A 21,881-nucleotide genomic window follows, 5' to 3' on the forward strand; every position below is an offset into this window, starting at 1 on the left:
AAAAGTAGAGTCTATCTGGGTCATTCATTTCTTCTATCCATTATTCCCCAGCACACCACACTTTAGAACTAAGACTGTACTCTAAATTCTTAGACCCATAGTACACCATATTTAAACCTCTCTGCTACCTGATAATAAACGTAGTCAAATGCATGCTCTGGAGCAAATCTTATCATTTATGTTAATCTGTGGAAAGAACTGTAAGCCCACCTCCCTGAACCAGTAATTGTTGTCTTAATACTCTTTTCATTGTTCCTCTCAAAATAAAACTTAATTCAATAGACAAGTGTGTGTGTGTGTGTGTGTGTGTGTGTGTGTGTGTGTGTGTGTGTGTATGTCACAACATTAGCTGGAAGTAGCAGAAGCTGTTCTACAAACACTTCGTCTTCCCACAAAAGGGCCTTGGACCACCCCCCCCAAAGAAGGCAGCAGCTGATTTCCTCTATATGTGGACAGACTAGCTCTGCAGACTTGAAGAGCTGGGTGGGCAAGACTACTGGAGCATTCTCTTGATTTATAGCTTGCCTGTTTCACCTACAGTCACAGTCACAATCTGAGTTTGTTGCTGTGGATTATTTTAGGGTAGTGTGGTAGCTTTAATGTAATTGGCCCTCATAACCTCATAGAGGGAGGCACTCTTAGAAGGTGTGGCTTTTGGAGTGGGCATAACCTTGTCGGAAGTGGTGTTTCACTGTGGGGTAGGGCTTTTAGGTTTCCTATGCTCAGGATAACTCCCAGTGTCTTAGTTGACTTCCTGTTGCCTGCAAAATGTAGGACTTTCACCTCCAGCACCACCACATCTGCCTGCATGCTGCCTTACTCCCCACTGCAATGGTAATGGACCAAACCTCTGAAACTGTAAACCAGCCACCAATGTTTTCTTTATTAGAGTCGCCGTGGTATGGTGTCTCTTCATAGCAATAAAAAAAAACTCTAAGAAAGTGAGGTAAGTTTGTTCTACAAACAGTGCCTTTTTTCTGTGGTGCCAGCTCATCAGTCAACTTGAAGGGATGGTGAAGATCAGAAAGAACCAGAGTGGATCTCTTACTGATGGAACTATAATGAGAGCTGCAGGAATCTGGCTATTAGAAAAATTGATTTAATTTTTCCCTGTTTGGCCTTCTGTCAATATCCTAAGCAGATAAACCAGTTAAATTGGAATATCCATGAGGGACAAAGAATTATGCAGTATTAGAACAAGAAAGGACCTATAATAATTCATCTCAGTCTCTCACTGAAGGGAAGACAAACCCAGGAGCAAAGAAGAAAGGATTGAGCTCATATCCTATAAATAGTTTTTTCTCAATCTCATTTCTTCATCTGTAGAAGAAAGTAGCAGTGTTACCTCACCATGTTATTGGCAGGATTATATGAGTTCCTGTTTCATATTAATGCATTAATGCTTGTTATTTGCCATTTTTTTCTGCCTTTTCATGAGCATATAAAAAGACATAGACAGAGTTGGTTTAGAACCCAGGTATCTCACTGTGCCCTACCCACTTGCTTCCAGGATTTGTTCCTTCTCTCCTGTGGCAGCCTCAGTGATTTCTTCCCCTTGGGCTTTGTCTGCCTTAACTGCTCCCAGACATATCTTAGGTCTCCTGAGACTTGGTTTTTAATGTCAACTTGCACAGCTTATTAATGGCAGGATTGGTACCAAAGTCCCAGTCTCCTGATCTCCATATACTATCTTAGGTACTGTTACTCTCTTCAAAGGTAATCATTTTCTGGAGGATACAAACAAAAACAAATTAATGTGGATTGAACGTGACGGACAGTAGTGAACCATCTACATCAGAGATCTGTAAGATGGGCATATCTATGTTGAATAACTCAATTCCTGTATTTTGTTTTGCAAGACAGGTTGTAATTGTTTTGGCAGCAGCAAACTAATTATGTTTGTCTTCAGGCCCTGTAACAAGAACAGAGCCTTTTATAAAGTATTGCTATATGCTGTTCAAGAGGCAAAAATCTCACTGTGTAGCCTTGACTGGTCTGGAACTCACTGTGTAGACAAGTCTGGCATTAGAATCTCAAAGATCCACCTGTTTCTGCCTCCTGAATTCTGGGATTAAAGGTGTGCACCACCACACCTGGCTGTGCCAGTTTTAAAAATAGTGCTGGATGATGGTTAGTTAGTATTATAATTTTCTAGATAAGAAAACAAGTATACAAAAAGTAAATTATTTGCTGTAAGTCAAAAATATCAAAGGTAAAACCAGGATGCAAACCCATTCTGTTTAATTCCACAAGTCACCACACTGCTCCTTGATAATAATTTGAATTCCCAGACATAGCTTGGACAGTGAACTTTATATGAAGAATATGTAACAAATGAAGTAGAACCCATTGGAGGAGCTAGGGTGATGGTGCAATAGCGAAACACTTACCGCACAAGGATGAAGATGAGTTCAAAAATCCCCAGCCCCCACATGAATGCCAGCTAGGTGTGGGAGCCCTCCTCAAATCCCACAGTGAATCCTTGGAAATCAGCCAGTCTTGGGTTCTAGTGAGAGGTCCTGTCTCAATATATATTAAGTGGGGAACAATTAAGGAAAACAATTTGATGTCAGCCTCTGGCCTCAACCCCCCCCCACACACACACATCCACACATTCTGGAGCCCACACTCATGAACATTAATACATAAGCACCCATGGCACATATACATACACACATAATAGAAACCCCGTAAGTCAAATCAGACATTGGTTTTTTATTCCCACAAGTTCTCTGGCACCATTGATTGCTATATCTTGCAGGCAGGGCAGATTGTAGGTCAAAGGTTTTGTGGTTGGATTGGTGTTTATGTTTCTCTTTGGGTAGCTTACAGAGTACCTTCCCTCACCGATGATGGCACTAGAACATAGGGATGAAGGCTCCATGTAGGCACCAGCTTAATGTCTCCATGTTTAATGAGTTGTATGAGGGTTTTTTTGGTTTTTTTTTTTTTTTTTGCAATGGGGTCCCACTGTCCATTTGCAGAGAACAGCCTATTGTCTTAGCAACAGCCTAGGTTGTTTGGGGATTTCCATGGGACTCGCCCCCGCCCCCTTGGCCAACAGTTCAATTGATGCAGCATAATTCCAGTACTGGAAGCTGCATTTGGTGACAAGAAATGACCAGTTGGGACTCCATATTCCCCATTATTAGGAGACCTCATAGGATCATCTTCATATATTTTAGGAAAATTACTGCACTAGGTTTCCATATCATTCCTAGATGCCCCTCAATTCCAACTGTCTCTTCCTGCGTTCCCTCCCTTGACCCTATCTCCCCTTCCCATCCCCCACCTGATCCTCCTGTTCCCTCCCCACCTGCCCCCAGTCTACCTATAAAATCTATTTCCCCCACCCAGAGAGATCCATATGTCCCCCCCCCCTCTAGTTTCTTTCTCCAAACATAACCTCTCTGGGTCTATGGATTGTATGTTGGTATTTATTTATTTATTTGTTTGTTTGTTTGTTTGTTTAATGGGTAGTATCTGCATATGAGTGAATGTATACCATATTTCTTTTTCTTGATCTGGGTTACCTTCACTAAAGATGATTTTTTTTTCTAGTTCTACCCATTTGCCTCCAGATTTCATAATACCATTTTTTAATAGTCAAGTAATACTCCATTGTGTTGTCCACACTTTCATTATCCATTCTTTTTTTTAAAGATTTATTTATTTATTATGTATACAACACTCCATGTATGCCCGAACACCAGAAGAGGGCACCAGATCTCATTACAGATGGTTGTGAGCCATCATGTGGCTGCTCTGGAAGAGCAGCTAGTGCTTTTAACCTCTGAGCCATCTCTCCAGGCCTCATTATCCATTCTTATGTTGAGGGACATCTGGGTTGTTTCCAGTTTGTGGATATTATTATGAATAAAGTCTCGATGAGCTTGGTTGAGCAAGTGTCCTTGTAGTTAAGATGAAAGGATAAAGCGTCTTTTGGTTATGCTTCCATATTCAACTGAGAATTTCCCCTTTAAGGTCTGTCAGGAATTGTTTTGGAATTTTGATGGAGCTTGCATTGAATCTGTTGATTGCTTTTGTGTAGGATGGCCATTCTTATTATGTTAACCCTACTGATCCAGGGGTATGGGAGATCTTTCCATCTTCTGATATCTTTCTTCAAAGACTTGAAGTTTTTATCATAAAAGTCTTTCACTTGCTTGATTAGAGTTACCCAAGATATTTTATTTAAGACTATTATGAAAGGTGTTGTTTCCCTGATTTCTTTCTTAGTCCATTTGTCCTTTGTATATAGGAGGGCTACTGATTCTCGTGAGTTAATTTTGTATCCAGCTACCTGGCTGAAAGTGTTTATCAGCTGTTGGAGTTCCCTGATGGGATTTTTGGGGTTGCTTATGTATACTGTCATATCATCTGTAAATAATGATACTTGGACTTCTTACCTTTCTATTTATATCTCATTGATCTCCTTCGGTTATCTTACTGTTAAGACTTGAAGTACTGTATTGAATAGGTATGGAGAGAGTGGACAACCTTGTCTCATTCCTGATTTAGTGGAATTGCTTTGAGTTTCTCTCCATTTAATTTTATGTTAGCTATAGGCTTGCTGTGAACTGCCTTTATTATGTTTAGGTATATTCTTAATCTCTCCAGGATCTTTACTACAAAGAGGTGTTGGATTTTGTCAAAGGCCTTTCTGCATATAATGAGGTGACCATGTGGGTTTATATGATGAATTACATTTATTGACTTTTGTATATTAAACTGAATCTCTAGGGTGAAGCCTACTTGATCATGGTGTATGATCTTTTTGATGTGTTCTTGGATTCAGTTTGCAAGTGTTTTGAATATTTTTACATCTATGTTCATAAAAGAAACCGGTCTGAAATTCTCTTTCTTTGTTGGGTCTGTATGTGGTTTGAGTATCAGGGTTACTATGGCCTCATAGAATGAATTGGGTAATGTTCAATTTTGTGGAATAATTTGAAGAGTTTTGGTGTTAACTCTTCCTTGAAATTCTGGTAGAATTCTTCACTAAAACCATCTGGCCCTGGACCTGTGTGTGTGTGTGTGTGTGTGTGTGTGTGTGTGTGTGTGTGGTGTGGGGTGGGGCGGCAGATTGGGAAACTTAATGACTGCTTCTATTTCACTAGGAGATATTAAGTCTATTTAAATTGCTTATCTCATCTTAATTTAACTTTGGTATGTGGTACCAATAGAGAAAATTATCCATTTCTTTTAGATTTTACAATTTGGTGGAGTACAAGTTTTTTAAAGTATATCTTTCTGATTTTCCAGATTTCCTCAGTGTCTGTTGTTATGTTCCCCTTTCATTTCTGATTTTGTTAATTTGGATAATTTCTCTGCTTCTTAGTTTGGATTTGTCTATCTTACTGATTTTCTCAAAAGAACCAACTCTTTGTTTCATTGATTCTTTGTATTGTTCTCTGTTTCTAATTTAGCCCTCAGTTTATTTCTTGCTATCTACTCCTCTTGGATGTGATTGCTTCCTTTTGTTCTAGAGTTTTCAGGTGTGCTGTTAAGTTGCTAGTGTGACATCTCTCCAGGTTTTTGTTTATTTGTTTTAATGTAGGTACTTAGTGCTATGATCTTGCCATTTAGCACTGCTGTGTATTCATTTTCATTGAACTCTAGGAAGTTTTTCTTTCTTGTTTTTGTCTTGACCCATTTTTCATTTGGTAGAGAGTTGTGCAGTTTCCATGAGTTAGTAAACTTTCTGTTGCTTTGTTGTTGTTGAAATCTGGCTTTAATCCATGGTGGTCTGATGGGATGCAGGGAGTTATTTCTATTTTTTCTTCTATCTGTTGAGACTTACTTTGTGTCCTAGTATGTGGTCAATTTTGTAGAAAGTTTCATGCGGTTCTGAGAAGGTATATTCTTTTGTATTTTTGTGAAATGTTCCATAAATGTCTGCTAGATCCATTTGGTTGATACTGTCTGTTAGCTCCAGTATATCTCTGTTTAGTTTTTGTCTGGATGGCCTGTCTATTGGTGAGAGTGGGGTATTGAAGTCTTCCACTACCAGTTTGTGGGGGTCAATATGTGATTTATAAGGTGTAGTAGTGTTTCTCTTACAAAAGCGGGTGCTGTTGTGTTTGGGGCATAGATGTTAAGAATTGAATGGTGGATTTTTCCTTTGAAGGGTATGAAGCATCTTTTCTCATCTCTTTTGATTAGTTTTTTCTTTGAAATCTACTTTGTTAGATATTACTAAAATAGCCAGACCTGCTTGGTTCTTAGATCTATTTGCTTGGAATATTTTTCCCAACCCTTTACCCTGAGTGTATGTCTGTCCTTGATGTTGAGGTGTGTTTCTTGGATGCAGAATGGATTCATCCATTCTGTTAGTCTGTGTCTTTTTACTGGGAATTGAAACCATCGATATTGAGAGATAACAATGACTGATGATTGTTGATTTCTGTTACTCTGCTGCTGGTGGTGTTGGTGTATGTGAGTTTGTGTGGGTGGGTGTGTATGTATTTTTGCTTTCCTTCATTTGGATTTGCTGGTGTAAGATTATTTATTCCCCATGTTTTCCTGGGTGTAGTTAACCTCCTTAGGTTGAAGTTTTCCTTTTAACACCGTCCGTAGGGCTGGGTTTATAGATATTGTTAAATTTGACTTTTACTGGGTATAGTAGTCTGGACTGGCATCGGTGGTCTTTCAGAGTCTACAACACATCTGTCCAGTGTAGAGATGGGATTGGCGGGCTGCGTTCCTGCACGACTCCCGCACGGCTAGCTTCACCCGAAATAATTACACGGAAACTGTATTCATTTAAACACTGCCTGGCCCGTTATCTGTAGCCTCTTATTGGCTAATTCTCATATCTTGCTTTAACCCATATTTAGTAATCTGTGTAGCACCACAAGGTGGTGTCTTACCGGGAAGGATCTTAGCCTGCATCCATCTTGGAGAGGAGAGCTATGGCGACTGCCTGAGGCATCTGCCTGACTCTGCTTTCTTTCTTCCACAATTCTGTTCTGTCTACTCCGCCTACTTAATTTTCTGTCCTATTAAAGGGCCAAGGCAGTTTCTTTATTAACCAGTGAAAACAACACATAGACAGATGACCCCCCTCCATCAGTCCAGGCCTTTCTGGCTTTTAGAGTCTCCATTGAGAAGTTACGTGTAATTTTACTAAATCTGCCTTTATATGATACTTGGTCTTTTTCCTTGGCAGCTTTTAATATTTCTTTGTTTCTGTGTGTTTAGTGTTTTGATTATTATGTTTAGCACTTTCTTTTCTGGTCCAATCTATTTAGTGTTCTGTATGTTTTTTGAACCTTTATAGGCATCTCCTTCTTTAGGTTAGGAAATTTTTCTTCTATGATTTTTTTGAAAATACTTCCTGGTTGCTGGGCAGTAGTAGATGCACGCCCTTAGCCTTTAATCCCAGAACTCGGGAGTCAAAGGCAGGCAGATCTCTGTGAGTTTGAGGGCCAACCAGGTCTACAGAGTGAGTTCCAGAACAGCCAGGACTATACATGAAACCTTTTTTCAAAAAACAAAGCAAGCCGGGCGGTGGTGGCGCACGCCTTTAATCCCAGCACTTGGGAGGCAGAGGCAGGCGGATCTCTGTGAGTTTGAGACCAGCCTGGTCTACAAGAGCTAGCTCCAGGACAGGCTCTAAAGCTGCAGAGAAACCCTGTCTCAAAAAAAAAAAAAACCCAAAAAAAAAAAAAAAAACAAAGCAAACAAAAACTCCTGTGCCTTAGAGCTGTGATTCTTTTCCTTCCTCTATTCCTGTTATTCTTAGGTTTGGTCTTTTCTTAGTGTCCCAGATTTCCTGGATGTTTTGTGTCAAGATTTTTTTAAATTTAACATTTTCTTTGATCGATGTATCCATTTCTTCTATCATATCTTCAGTGTCTGGAGAGTCTCTCTTCCATTTCTTATATTCTCTTGGTGAATCTTGTCTCTGTAGTTCCTGTTCAAATTCCTAAGTTTTTCATTTCCAGAATTCCCTCAGTTTGGGTACTCTTTATTGATTCTATTTCTGTTTTCAGGTCTTGGAAAATTTTATTCATTTCCTTCCACTGTTTGTCTTTTTCTGGATTTCTTTAAGGGTTTATTAGTCTCCTCTTTAAGGACCTCTATGGTCTTCATAAGGCAGCTTTAAGGTATTCTTATTGTGCTTCAGCTGTGTTGGAATATTCAAGGCCTGCTGTGGTAGGATGGTTGGGCTCTAGTGGAGACATATGCCCTAGCTGTTAACTGTGTTTCTACGACGCTGGCCTCTAGACATCCAGGGTTGGGATGATTATAGGTCTTGGTGCTGGTTTCTAGGTTTGTCTTGGTGGGGTGGGTGTTTTTTCCCTTGGTTTCTGTTTCCTCTGGATTTTCGGAGAGTCTGATGCCTGTTTGTTGCCTGGTAGGAAATTTTCTTTGAACCTGATAGTTGTGGCCACTGAGGGTTCCAGGTAAAATGTGTTTCTGTATATTAGGAGCCGACACTTAGGGATGGAGATAGCTAGGGGTCTGAGGGAGTCTACAGGAGGGAGGAGAGCAGAGTCTGCTTATTTTGTCTTCTTTGAATGGAGGGAGACAGTGAGGAGAGGACACCCCAGAGGGTCTGCTATAGCTCCAGTGGATCTAGAGGGACTGAAGGAATGGGAAGATCTACAGACATCCTACCTGCTTTTTTGGCAGGAGAGGTTTTGGGTTAACAGGGAGTACCTGCTGGAGTTGGGGGCTGGTATAAAGCAACAAGTGGGGAGAGGAAGGTTAGGGGAAGGTCTGTGGGCTTCACAGGAGATAGGGGCAGAAGGGGAAGGAAGACTGCACTGGTGTTCTGTTGCAGAGCTAGGGATATGACTGGGAGACTGTGTTTAGAGGAGAGGAAGGATTGCTGAAGGTCTTTATTTAACTTACTTGTTTCCCTAGTCTGGTCAGCTGGAGTGTTCACCAGAATGCCTCTAGTGTTGGAGGCTGGACTACTAGGATGAGTTGGGGGAAGGAAGATTGGAGGAGGAGATATTTGTGACCCATTTTTTGGGGATGGGTTTAGAGAGGAATGGGAGACAGAAGCAAATTTTATGCTACAGAGCTGGGGATGAGACTGGGAGGATTGGATCTGGAGAAGCAAGAGATGTGTGGCCTACTTATTACCCTGATAGGAGCAGCCCTTAGGTTAGCAGGGGATACCTGCTAGGGTTAAAGGCTGAGACGAAACAATTAGTGGGGGGAAGGAGACTAGAAGGTGAAGATCTGTGGGATCCACAGGAGATGGGAACAGGGGGAGCAGGGAAGGCTGCCAAGCCGTTCTGCTGCAGAGCTGGGATTGAGACTGGAGGATTGGTTCTAGGAAAACAGAGGGAAAAGAGAAGATCTGCAGGCTGCCTATCTAGTTTTCTGGCAATGTGGGTTTTGACTGCCAGAAGTTGAAGCTGACCTTCAAGACATCTCAGACCAACCAACACAGGAGTGTAGTTGGCAGCTACATGGAAGCTGCATGACAGAAATATCTGCCAGGTGCTGTAGTGGAAAGTTAACTGGAAAAGCGACGTTTCTGTCCTTTAGTCTGAAGGGCTAGAGGCTCTGATTGCAGAACACAGTAGAGCATGGTTCATCTGTAGCCGGAGTTGGCTTGACCAGTGCTGGTCAATGGAAGCCACTCTGAGGTTTAAATTTTTCTAATAATCACATGAAAAGTGGTAAGAGGCAGGTAAAATTAATTTTGATGGTATGCATTTCATTTAATTGATGACATTCAAAGTGCTGTTATTTCTATATAAAAGATTTTGTGTGTTTGTGTGTGTATATATAAATATATAAAATCTGTAAATAAATGAGACCATTTATTTTTTCATACTAAATCATTGAAATCTGTCATGCATCTTATTTTTGCAGCATATTTCTGTGTGAACCAGGTACAGTTTGGCGGGCACTCTTAACATGTGCTATTCAGTACAAGACAAGGCCAGAAAGAGCACCCAACATAGCTCCTAGCAGCCTGCTTGTGGGATTCTCTCACTTACCTTTCTGGCATATTCTGATTGATAGTGCCCTCCTTCAGACATATGTTCTCTGCCTTCCTCAAACTCTGGGCCTCTGGTATTTTCCCATCGGTACACTCTAGTCACTGGTAGTCAGGCTCACCTTTTTTAAAAGTATATAATCTTACTAGATATGTGCTATGGCCTTTAAGTAAAATCCACATCTCTTACATGTAAGGATTCTATGTGTGTAACCTGTCCCTGTACTAACGTCACTCTGCTTCCTAACATTGCTGTGTTGCTTTTCAACTTGCAGAGCCTTTGATACACTGAATCTCACTTGGTTTCACTGCTGCCATATGAGATAGGTAGGGCAGAGTAAGTGAACCATTTATCCACGTGATTTAGGTGGAGAAACAGACTTGAGGAACTTAACAGGAGGTTTCCTAAGATTCTCCTAATAAGTAACCGAACCAGGCTGGAAACTCATGTCTTTGGAGAATCTTTGCAATTCTACCACTTGCTAGTTTTGTTTCCTTTTCTTCCTGTATTGCATTGGTGCTGACAGCTTGACAGGGTTGCTGTGACATTTTTCTGTGCTTATACATGTTATTTCCTCACCTGTATGCCCTTCCACAACAGAGCAACTGCCAGAATCCTGTCCTTTCCTGAGTACTCTGGGTAAAATCCAGTTCCTTCTTTGGCCAGTCATTCCTCAACTTTTAATATGAGTTGCAATACACTTTAACATGTGTTTGCTTGCCTAGCAGATGCCTCACTGGTTAATGTACAGGACTGAGTTATCCTTACAGTGGCTAATATTACTTCCTTTCTGTAAGTCCATGGAAAAGAAAGCCTTTCTACTTCATTTAGTCTTTATTAAAACTATGAGGTTGTGAATTCGACTCCAATTTATATGCATGGAAGAGATCACCCAAAACTAGTCATGCTTTTGATACTTTGATGTCTAAAATTCTTTTGCATTTATTATCGAGTACAAATGTGTCCTGGGGCCACTGTGCTCTAGAGAGCAAGACGTGACCGATGTTGAACTGGAAGAGTGATATTAATCTAAAATCACTCATATAGCAATTTAGTTACTGTTGAGGTTGGCACCATAGAGGGAGGGTTCGGGGAAATCCATGGTAGCTTCCCTGACATAGACCTCAAGAAAAAAAAAACAGGGAACCCCTGAGGGATGTTAAATGTTCTAACTAATTTCTTTAAAGGATAACTGAGGAACAAGTAACTCCTGTAAGAGTTGAAACTGAAGGCGGATGGAGGAGGCCAGGTCTTCTAAGGAGAAGTCAAAGGGGCTTATGCTATGGAGGTGGATTCCTGGGATGCCAGGCAATCTTGTCAGAAGGGTTCAATTGATTCAATTAAAGATCAAGAAACTTGAATTTCTGGCATGGGCCTGCATAACACTGCATGCAGAGGAAAGAGCATGTAACCAGAAGCAGGGCTGGGCTGGAGCTAAGGACACCGGCTTCAGTTTTAACATCCTAGCTGTAGGGAGTTGCTGAAGGTTATTTGGTCTTTTTTTTTTTTTTTTCATTGCCTTTGAGAAAGCTAGTGGTTCTACATTTTGTTGTTAGGAATCAGGTTTGGGAGAACCAGGTGACTTGCCTGAGACACAGCCAGGAAAGGAACCTGGACTTGGGATTGAGTTTAAAGCTATAGGGGTGAAAGGAATGGTTTTGGTTTGTTTTGTTGTGGTTTGTACTGTATGTACGTGGAGGGGTGTATGTGCCCATGCATGCATATATGAAGGCCAGACGTAAACTACCAGTGTCATCATCTGTTGTCTGCCTTACTTTTTGAGACAGGCTCACTGCCTGGCTAGACTGGCTGACCAGTAAGACCCTGAGTGCTTTGAGCCATACCCACCCCCACCCCCCAGCCTTTACATCATATGCTTCTGTGCTATGGTGTTGACAAGCTAACTAGTGCTGCCTGCCTCCTCCACACACACCCTCTTCTAATACACTCATGAAATTAGAAAGGAGTGCTTTCCTGGCCACGCCCTGCCTGGGGCTGGAGGCCTCTGCATCTTCTTCACCTTTTCACTTACAGTATACTTGTTCACTCCAGTCCTGTTTCTCTTAGCACTGACATTGTCAAGCATAGATCACCCAGTGTGATCCTGGAGGGGGAAAAAACCATGAAAGCATTTGTATAAGGATTTTCAAAGCACTTAACCAATACTTCTTTCAGAGTCCTCATACCACTTCTAGAAGAAAGAAGTATATCTTGCTTCATTAAGTGTACTTGGAGTGGGTGCCCACTCTGCGCATGGCACTGTGTTGGAACTTGCCTAATAGTCCAGGAATATTCTGTTTAACGTTAAGAGTTAAGACCTCAAAGTAAAGACAAACAGGTGTTAGCAGTATGTGTTCATTTCACACTTGAGAAAACTGATGATACAGCCAAAAGGATTTTGGGGTTGTTTTTTTTTTTTAATTTTTATTTTGTGTCTGTGAATTTCTGTCTGCTTGTATGTATGTACAAAAATGCATGCAGTGCCCACAGAACCCAGAAGAGGGCACTGGATCCTCTGGAGCTACAGAGAGTTGTAAGCAGCCATATTAGTGCTGGGTATTGAACCCAAGTCCTGTGCAAGAGCAGCAAGTGCTCTTAACTGATGAGTTCTCTCTCCAAGCCCCAATAAATTCAAAAGTTAAGGGATCTGAGGGGCAGGGGTCAAAGATTGAATGCTGTAAGTCCAGTGCCAGGGCACACAGCTGTAATCCTACCACTTGGTATGCATGTTGCAGCTCAGATGGCAGTTGGGAGCCAAGGAATACCACACTCACATGTACAACAAACCTCACACAAGATATTTATTGGGAAGGGAAACCCCAGGAGGGTGGCTGAAGCAGTAGAAAACTGAGCAGAAGACGACAGGGTTTCTTGGAGGGCTTTCCAGGGTGGCCTACGATTGAAGGGATTATATGGTCTGATCTTGAGGCAACCTCGGGGATTGGTGGGGTTTTTTTTCTGTAAGGTGGAGGCTGGTTACTCTCCTCAAGGGGCTGGGAACATTATAGCTGTTGGGGAAAGTTAGAGAACTCTGAGGGTGGGGCCTGGCCTTTGGAGCTCCTGGGGGCATGGCCTAGCCTTTGGAGCTAAACTTAAATGCCTGAGTAGACTAATGGTAGAGCCTGGCGCAGGAGGTTTCCAGGGTCTGGGCCTGCAAGCAGAGTCTGTACAGGTCCTGCATCAGGGGGACTAGTCATGGAAGGTGGAGGCAGGAGGCTTGAACTACATAGCAAGACTATCGTAACAAAACACCAAAAGTTTTAGACTTTTACTTTTGGTCAGGGGCTGGAGAGATGGCTCAGAGGTTAAGGGCACTGGCTGCTCTTCCAGAGGTCCTGAGGTCAAGTCCCAGCAACCACATGGTGACTTACAACCATCTATAAGATCTGGTGCTGGTGCCCTCTTCTGTACATGCTGGCAGAACACTGCATGCATAATAAACAAATCTTTTTAAAAATTCATTTGGTCAGCTTGTTGAGTAAAAATAGATTCTATTCCTGAAACTCACATGGTGCAAGAAGAGAAATTGTACACTTGCCCCTAAAATAATAGTAAAACGCAAATTCATGAAGCATTTCATGTTTTTAAGTCTCACTTAACCACATTTAAGAATAGGCCCCATGCAGAGCAGTAGATGAAAACACAAAATGAACTTAACAATATTTTTATAGATTTTTAGTCTCATATACTGCTTTGCTTGCCCCCCCCCCACTTTTATCTTGGTCTTCCTGGTTCTTTGCTTATAGATTATGGTTTTCAAGTTTGTATTTTTTTTTTCATTTAAACATTGCCTGGCCCATTAGCTCTAAATTCTTTTTTTTTTCTCATGGTTTATTTTTTTTATATTTAAAAATTTCCATCTCCTTCCCTCCTCCTACCCCCTCCCTCCGCTCCTCCTCCCCCTTCCCTCCCCTCCTTCTCCCCCTTCCCTCCCCTTCCCTCCACCCATACCTCCCCACCCTCCCTCTGATGAGGAGCAGAAGGAGCGAGAACATGAGGGAGAAAGTCAGGAACGTGAGGGGTGCGTTCACTCAAGTTTGTATTTTTAATGGATTTTGTCTCTCTGTTTGTGTGTGTTTCTTGTGCTTTTTCTTTGTGTTTTTTTCAAAATTTTTAAATCCTGGTTTGTTTGGTTGGTTTTCCTGTTTTTGTGAGAGAGAAACGTATGGAATTGAGTGGGTGTGGAGGGCCAATCTGGGAAGAGTTGGGGGAGGGAAACTGATCAGAATATATTATGTGAAAAATGCAGTAAATACACAAACATATGTATACACACATACATGATAGTGAGTAGAATATAGTCACCTGTATCTGGTGACTATATGAACACCTAGAATCACCCCCACTTTTTTTTGAGAAACAGTCTCACTATGTAGGCATACACTAGCATAATCATCTTCTAGAATACTTTTTCAGTATAAAATAGTGAGAGTTCCTTTTCTGTGTCTTACATTAAAACTAAAGCTATCCACAATAAAGCCAACCTTGTTGGCAGAGGTGTGGGTGAGCCAGCCCAAAAGTTGTAAGCATGGAGGAGCTGTCCCTACTACTCATCTGACCTATGGTGGTGTGGGAGGATGAGAGATGCCCCCGTTACCCCTTGCCTCTTACCGCCTGCAACAGAAGAGAGAGCTGTCCATGCCCCTCACTTGGGCAGCATAGCAGAGCTGCCCTGTGGTCGGAGGTGAGGATGACCCAGCCCCGATATTATGAGCAAAGGAGAGCTGTCCCCATTACTCATATGACATGTGATAGTTTGGGCAGAGGACAGATGGCCTCCCCACCATCTCCCACCCATCAACGCCTGAGATAGGTGGAGGAGCTGGCCCTGCTCCCAACTAGCTGCAGCACTGGGGAGAGTGGCCCCTGTACCTCACCTGGGCAGCATAATAGAGCTGGCCCTAATCATGTAAGTGTGGGAGAGCTAACCCTGAGGGCATGAAAGCAGAACTGGCCCCATCCCTTGCTCATTGCTGCAAGAGCTGAACTAGCCAAGGCGATGCTGGAGAACTCACCCTGGTGATGTGAACAGGGGAGAACTAGCAGGCTGACCAACCCTTCAGCTGCCTAGGCCTAGAACCAGGCTTATAACTTGGCCCACCCCAACATCTACCCCATCTATGATGTGTTGGAGCATGTAAAGGGAGCTAATCCACAGACTCAAAGCTGCAGGATCTCCCCAATGCAAGGCAACAACAGGGTATCCAGGAAGTGTCCTATTGAGGGTCCAGCATCAATAATAATGTAGCAGAAACCAGGGGTCTCAAACCAGACCAATGACTCTTTGCAATGAACACTTGCAAGCGAAGATATATGGACAAAGGGGTTTACTGTGTGACTCACTGTGTCATTGCAGCTTCTATGATGAGATTTTTTAATTTTTCCTTTTTTTTCATTTTTTCTCTTAAATTTTGTTTTGTTTGGTGGGTGGTTGCAGGACAGAAGGCAGTTGCAAAGGGACAGGGAAATAATGGAATCAAGATACGTGATGTAAAAGACACAGAATAAATAAAAAGAAAGGAAAAAAAGCTAAAGTGTATCACGAGTTCTGATAGGTGTTAATAAAAGCCTGGAATCAGACATTGGGGAAAATGCTGAGATCAGAGAGACAAAGGAGCAAAACTACAACCACCTTACCCACTCAACTTCCCAACCGAAAAGATACTATGCTCCTGCCTCCTTCTGCCTTATCACTTGCCCTCTCTGCCCAACCATATCACTTCTGGTCTGTCTGTACAGACCTCCAGATCTCTATGGTTATATAGTGGCTAGCTCTACCCTCTGATCTTCAGGCAAGCTTTATTTGTACAAACAAGATATCACCACACTAAAGTTATCCTAGAACCTGGCATGATGGAGCACTCTTATAATCCCAGGACTCTGGAAGATGAAGCAAGAGGATCCAGAGTTTGAAATTAGTGTGGGCTATATGGTGAGACGCTGACTTAAAAATAGTTAACTAGTAAGAAAGGACATTGGTCAAAATCTTTTACTTTACATCTATTCAAAATCTTTATATAAAATTGTATAATATATAAAATGTAATGTTTCTAATGAATCTTATGATTATCAAGCATTAAAAATTTTTATTTGTTAATAACAATCAGGAGTATTGCATGTACGATACCAACTGCTGGTAAGATTCAGTTTGAGGCCGAAAAAGTGAGGAAACTTTGATTCAACGGGGTTAACAGGGTTATTGTTAGTGATACTCTGTAGTAATTCCAGAGAGCCTCTTATTTGTATTCTGGAAGAGAAAAAACAAGTACACTGGCATTGTTCAGGATGGGGATTTTCACTGTCTGAAGAGGAAGGTGAAGCTTGGAATGGAGGGCTGGGGATGTAACTCAGCAGTAGATTGCTTGCTTAGCAGGTGAGAGTCCCAAATTCAGTTCTTGACACTGAAAAAAGGAAAACTTTTGGAATGGAGGAAATGGGGAATTATCCAGTCGTACTCATTTCAGTTTGGAAGTTGTCATTGTGAACACAAAATGTGGGAAGTGTGTTGAAAGGACCTGGACAGAAGGACACTCAGTAGCAGTGTCCAGCAGAGATTCTGGCTGCTTGTGCCAGATTCAGTTTTCTGTCCTACTTAAAGGAACCAGCAATCCTCAGAAAAGTGTTTTAGTGCAAGTCGACATACAGAACAAGGTGAACTAGAGTTTCTCTTTGTGCCAGAGAGCAAAGATGTTCTCAAAGGCAGATGTGAACTTGTTAAAAGGACAGAGGGTTTAGTTTGTAGACATTCCCATTTCTTTGGGTTTTCCTTTTATTTGCATTTATTTTATGCTGAATTTAAAGTTCAGCATTACACTCCATATATTTTTTTAAAGATACTATCTTTAATTACGTATGTATGTGTGTGTTCACGGGTTTATGCCTGAGGTGCTTGCAGAGACCAGGAGAAGGCATTGGATTTCCTGGAAGTGGAATTACATGCAGTTGTGAGACACCTAGCTTACATGCTGAGAACTAGACTCAAGTCATCTGGGTGAGCAGTACACACTCTTAATCAAGTCACTTCTTCAGCCCTAGTTTCCAGTAACACACATCCTGGGGCATATCCACGGAAGTGAAAGACAGTATTCAGGAATTGTCTTTCTTCCTCACCTTGTTGGGTCTGTCATGAATGTCACACTCTAGGCTAGCTGACTCTCCTGCCAATCACCTCCTTCTTGTAGGAATGCTGTGACATGCTACTATACCTGGCTTTTCATGTGGGTTCCAAAATTAAACATAGCTCAGCAGGCTTGTTTGGCAAGCACTGAGCCAGGGAACAAACAACGAAAAAGCATTATAGTCAATCCCAGCATCCTGGAGGCAGAGTCAGGCAGCTCTCTCTAGGTTCAAGACCTACCTGGTCTACATAGGGAGTTCCAGGCCAGCTAGAGCTACACAGTGAGACCCTGTCTCAAAACAATAACAACAAAAATTCAGTACTCTTTTTGGGCCACCAACCCTGTATCAAGCCCCAGTATTTGGCCTGGCACTCCCACCACCTGTACCATTATATCAGCCAGATGATTCTTTTTTTGTTTAATAAGATTTTGTTTATTTATTAAGTATACAGTGTTCTGCCAGAAGAGGGCACCAGATCCCACTATAGATGGTTGTGAGCCACCATGTGGTTGCTGAGAATTGAACTCAGGACCTCTGGAAGAGCAGCCAGTGCTCTTAACCTCTGAGCCATTTCTCCAGCCCCAGCCAGATGATTCTTTAAAGGAGCATACTTGGTGACTTTTCATCACTCATACCTTTGGCGTCCTGGACAACAGCTTCACGGGTGCTCCTAAAATAACTGTGATCTTTCTAGGTCAAGTGAAACATTTTCACAGATCGCCCTAGACCGCTTACAACATTTAAACATTTTTTTAAATGGTGGGAGGAGATTTCAGGTGCGGCTCTGTGGTAGAGCCATGGGGCAAAGGATAAAGGACTGTAATGTATAACTTTAGGGGAAGAAACAAAGGATGTGATTACTTTTAGCAGCTTAAAAGAGAGTGATAGAAATGTCCCAGACAAGGAGCAGTTGTAGTAACTCAAGCTCCAGGGAGTCTGATGCCCTCTTCTGGCTTCCACAAATCACCTTCATACACACAGCAGAAGCACACACAACACAGACACATTAATAAAAGAAATCTTTCTAAAAGTACAAATAATAGTAACATATAAACTCCTGGATAAGTGGTTGTTAGAGAACAGAATTCTCCAAGCGCAGCATATTTAAAATGGAAGAATAGATTTTTACCATTGAGAAATCTCAGGTAATCAACTCTCACATCACCAGCTTAGGGCGAGCTATACAACATCACTTACAATGTTTCAAAAATATTTAGCATCCCCACAATAACAGTGCTTGGCAGGCTGAAGCAAAAGAGTAACTAATTTGAGTCTAGCCTTGGATACAGAGTGAGATTCTTCCCCAAGCAAACAAAAATATTTAACCTGATTTTAATCATGAGGAGACATCAGGCATTTCCCAGATGTATGCCATTTATTCAACAAGATAGCTGGCTTGGACTCTTCAAAATTGTGGGGGTGGGAGTAGGGAGATGCCTCAGTCAGTAAAAGTGCTTGCTATACAAATGTGAAGACCTAAATTCAGATCCACAACACCCATGTGAAAATCTGGAACTGGTAGTATCTGTAATCCCAGCTCTGGGAAAGCAGAGACATCTGAATCCCTGGAGTTCACTGGCCAAACAGCCTAACTGAATTGTTGGACTCCAGGTTCAATAAGAAACACTATCTCAAAAATAAGGTGAGAATAACTCAGAAAGACACTCAGTGTTGACCTCTGACATACACAGTCATGTATAAGCTTACTCATAGATACATATACTACACAAACATGAAAATGTCATTGTTATAAGAGATAAATGGGTATAGGACTCAATAGATAGAAAGAATATATTTTTACATTTGTATTTTATGAATATGTGTGTATATATATGTGTGTGTATACACACACACACACACATATTTAAGAGCTTTGGTTAAATCCTGGATTGAGGCTTTTTAAGGGACGAATGTAAAGAACATTGATAAGACATTTGGGAAGGTTTGAATACTATTCTGTGTTAGGTAATATTCTATCAAAGCTAGTTTATCGGGCATGCTGATGGCAGTTCATATAGAGAGTCTCTCAAGGTACTTAGTATGTATACACTAAAGTAATTAAAGGTAAAATGTCACAATGTCGCTACAATCTTTAATGAGAAAAAATGTATAATGTAGAAAAAGAAGCAAATGTGGGCTGGGAAGTGACTCAGTAGTAGAGTTGCCTGTGCAAGGACAAGGACCTGCGTTAGGATCACCAGAGCCGTGGAAAAGCCAGTGCACATTGGGGTTTTTTGTTGTTTTATGTTTTTCGTTGGTTGCTTGGTTTTTTGAGACAAGGTTTCTCTGTGAAACCTTGGCTGTCCTAAAACTCACTCTGTAGACCAGGCTGGCCTCGAACTCACAGATCCACCTGCCTCTGCCTCCTGAGTGCTGGGATTAAAGGCGTGCGCCACCACTGCCCAGATAGGACAGTGCAATTTTAATTCTACTTCTGGTGTGCAGAGGACTTGCTGACTGACCAACCCTGCCAAATTGGTAAGCTCCAGGTTCCATGAGAGTTCCTGTCTCCAAAACAAGGTGGAGAGCAGCAGATGTCTGTACCACCCCACCCCACCCCGCCTGCCATGTATACTGGCACACATATACCATGTCGTCCTTTAACATCCACATACACTCTCCCCAAAAATAAATAAATATAAAGCTTACTAAATAAAAATAGAGGGATCAGAGGTGGAAAGGAGGGAAGACAGGCAAAACACAAATGTGACAGTAGGTGGATCTAAATCAGCCATTCTCAACCTTCCTAAGGTGGAGAATGATTAAGGAAGACATCTGATATTGCTGTCTGACCTACATACCACACCACACCTCAGATGGAAGGGAAAGAGGGAAGGGGCAGTAGAAAGGGCAGGGGAAGAAAAAGGAAACGGGAAGAGAAGGACAGGACAAAGCAAAGGAACGCTGTGACTCAGATGTAGTTCAGTGTAGACTGTGTGCTTTGTCCTTTTGAGAGCTGGTATGCTATGGCTCTTGGCCTGGTTAGTATTTACTCCTGAGTACAGGAGGAGACTCTGGAGAATTTTAAATAGACAGATTGATGCATTTGCATTATAATAAGCTCATCACTGTATCAACCCCATTGGTCCCTTACTCAGTTCTATTGGGATTTCTCTTTTGAACTAACCATCTCCAGTGTCTTGTCTGGTTTATGTTGTTGTTTTTTCTTTCTCTTTCTTCCTCCTATCCTGCATCATTTCTCCTGGGTCCCACGTTCCCTTCTTCTTTGATGTCTTCCTCTCTCTGAACCAAAGATCAGTCAGTAAAAAGCAGTCTCACCTGTCCAGGTAAGAGGGATGCCTCTGGGGGAAAAAAGATCCCCTTCTTGGCATTTTTAAATTTGTGTAGGGTAATGGTCTGTTGGTTGGTTGGTTGGTTGGTTGGTTGGTTGGTTGGTTGGTTGGTGAGTAAGGAATGTTTTCCTTTGTTTTTGAGACTACAGTCTCCTAGCATAACCCAGGCCAGTCTAAAAATGTTATATATAGCCCAGACTGCCTTGAACGTAAGTCTTCCTGCCTCAGCCTCCCAAGAGCCAGGATTGCAGTTGTCTGCTACCTCATCTGGCTCTTGTGAATAGTTAGTATCTTCACAAAGTTCAGAATTAAGCACAAAAGGATATAATGAGAGGTCTCTGGTCTTGTGCCTATTCCCTGGGCAACCACTTTCCCACCTCAGAGACAACCAATGTTGTTTCTTTTGTACTCTGCAAAGATATGCTAGATATTTGCATATATAACAAATATGCAAACACAGCATCTTTTCCCTTTTATCTACTGCTTTAAATGCCCACATAATTCTCTTCTCTTACCTTGATAGTATTATAGAGGTCATTCCTTACACACAGTTTTGTAAGGACAAGTTCTGTATTGTTATATAGATATGAGATCATTTCTGGTGTTCCTATTGTGCACAGTGATTCTGTACATAAGCTTCCACTTAGTCACTAACTATAGCTAGGACGGGAAACACCCAATTCTGAGAGCAGTAGCATCTGATTCTCGAACTGTGAACTTTTTTCTAAAAAACCAAAATGTTCTAAGTTTGTTTTCAGTTTTAATTGAAGAAGAGATCAAGAAATAAATCTATTGGTTGGTGATATGTGGTATTTAGAAGGTTTGAGGTCTTAATTTCTAAGCAGGATGCTACAGACTAGCTGTAGGGATGGTCTGATTGTGGAGTTGAAGTATATGGTTACCAATAGACCAGATTCCTATTCTTCCATGGTATCTGGAAGATAAATGGACTTTTCAGAGGCTCAGGCAATTGGTATGCTCCTGTTCGGGTTGCCATTTCCCTAGAAGGTTAGTACTAAATGTCCAGTTGCCATCTTAGAGAGGTGAGACTTTGAGGGACAAAGAGATAAAGCCATTCCATGCTTTGCTATGCTCACAGAGGCCTCTGTATGTGTCTGGCCCACCATGTCCTTCCAGTCTCCTCTTTTGCAAATCATCACCTAACACTAACTAGCTGTTTGTTTTTCTTGCGTTCATTTTCTCTGCTGCTCCGTTCTGTTCCATCAGCCCCATTGCAGCCTGGTAAGACCCAGCAAGCACATGTATGTTTGTACAACCTTCCTGCTGTTGTCTCTTTATTGTCTGACTCTACAAATACAAAGGGTATTTCTCTATATACCCTGCTGGGTATTAAAGAGACCATACTTGCCTGCCCAGCCAGGATTCCAGATAGGTGGTGTTGTCAGCAGTATACACATGATTAATCTCTTATTGGGATGACCAACTTACAAGGTGGGGTGGGTTAGCTTTCATTATTCAAAACTCTGGGCCCCCTCTAATA

General features: G+C 41.8%; 1 protein-coding gene across 1 annotated transcript in view; it reads left to right on the forward strand.

The window, feature by feature from the left end:
- Arhgef11 (Rho guanine nucleotide exchange factor 11) overlaps nucleotides 1-21,881 on the forward strand; it is a 135,681-nt gene that overhangs the window by 54,340 nt on the left and 59,460 nt on the right.

This window comes from Arvicola amphibius, chromosome 14 (assembly GCF_903992535.2).
Source record: "Arvicola amphibius chromosome 14, mArvAmp1.2, whole genome shotgun sequence".
Lineage (NCBI taxonomy): Eukaryota > Metazoa > Chordata > Mammalia > Rodentia > Cricetidae > Arvicola > Arvicola amphibius.